The 1,505-nt window shown below is 43.3% G+C and overlaps 1 pseudogene; it reads left to right on the forward strand.

Annotated features, from left to right (window-relative positions):
• Positions 1-214: 214 nt before the first annotated feature.
• On the forward strand, positions 215-889 carry LOC129635522 (high mobility group protein B3-like; annotated as a pseudogene).
• Positions 890-1,505: the final 616 nt, after the last annotated feature.

A 1,505-nucleotide genomic window follows, 5' to 3' on the forward strand; every position in this document is an offset into this window, starting at 1 on the left:
ATTATAAAAGTTGTCAATCAGAACCAGCCCAATAGACAATTAGGATGATACCTGGAAGGGAAGTAGAATACATTACCCTTCCCCAACACTTGAAGTGTTCAGCAACGAGGAAGCTAGCTGACGCAGCTCTCATCCAGTCAGCTAGTGCAAGGCTGTGGAGAGCTGAGCCGCACGTCATGCCCTGTGCTGCTGACTAGCGAACAATACAGTCAAGATGGCTAAATGTGATCCCAAGAAACCAAAGAGCAAGATGTCTGCTTATGCCTTCTTTGTGCAGACATGCAAAGAGGAACATACGAAGAAAAACCCTGAGGTCCCTGTCATTTTTGCTGAATTTTCCAAGTAATGCTCCGAGAGGTGGAAGACCATGTCGTGTCCAGGAAAGAGAAGTCTAAATGATGAAATGGCAAAGGTGGATAAAGTTCACTATTATCAGGAAATGAAGGATTATGGACCAGCTAAGGGAGGCAAGAAGAAGAAGGACCCTAATGCCCCCAAGAGACCACCATCTGCTCTGAATTCCGCCCCAAGATCAAGTCTACAAACCCTGGCATCTCTATTGGAGATGTGGCAAAGAAGCTGGGCAAGATGTGGAATAACTTAAGTGACAGTGAGAAGCAGCCATACGTCAACAAGGCAGCGAAGCTGAAGGAGAGGATGTCACAGACTATAAGTCTAAAGGGAAGTCTGATGGTGCCAAGGGTCCTACTAAATTTGCCTGGAAAAGGTGAAAGAGGAAGATAAAGATGAAGAAGAGGAGGAGGAGGAGGAATTAAAAACAAACAAACAAACAAAACCCTGTTATCTGTCTTATTATGAATACCTTAGAGTAGGGAGCGCTGTAATTTATAATACCTCTTGCCCAAGATGTGTCTGTTGCCCTCATTAGGTTTAATTACCCAGTTGGATCATGATCATACTGTAGTCTCTCAAAGCGCTCTAGCAATTGTCAGTGGTTTACATGAAGTGGCCATGGGTGTTTGGAACACCCGGAAACTGTATCAAAGCTGTACATATTTCCAAACATTTTTAAAATGAAAAGGCTCTTGTGTTCTCCTCATTTCGTGCACTTTGCTGTTGGTATGACAAGGCATTTAAAGATGTTTCTGGCTTTTTTTTTTTTTTTTTTAATTGGTAAGGTGGTGTGTTAACTCTATGGTCATTGGCTAGAAATCCCGAGTTCTCAACTGTACATATCTATAGTTTGTAAAAAGATCAAAGAAACTGAGTTACACTCTTGACCATCCTTGCTTGGTGTGGAGGTTGTGGGGGCTATGCCTTCTGGAGGGGCCGTAGCTCAGGGCATGCACTGTTGGGCTGGACCTGTGGACACTGCACTGAGCATCCATCTAGCTTCAGGTTGTCTTATTTTTGTATATAGCCACATAACATCCCACTGCCATTCTTAGCTGTGGAGAAGCAGAGGTCAGCTGGCATGAGAAGTGTTTTGGATCCTTTTTAGTTGAAGTGTGGTAGTTTTAAACTCTTTGTTTTCTTAAACAAGC

This window comes from Bubalus kerabau, chromosome 20, assembly GCF_029407905.1.
Source record: "Bubalus kerabau isolate K-KA32 ecotype Philippines breed swamp buffalo chromosome 20, PCC_UOA_SB_1v2, whole genome shotgun sequence".
Taxonomy (NCBI): domain Eukaryota; kingdom Metazoa; phylum Chordata; class Mammalia; order Artiodactyla; family Bovidae; genus Bubalus; species Bubalus kerabau.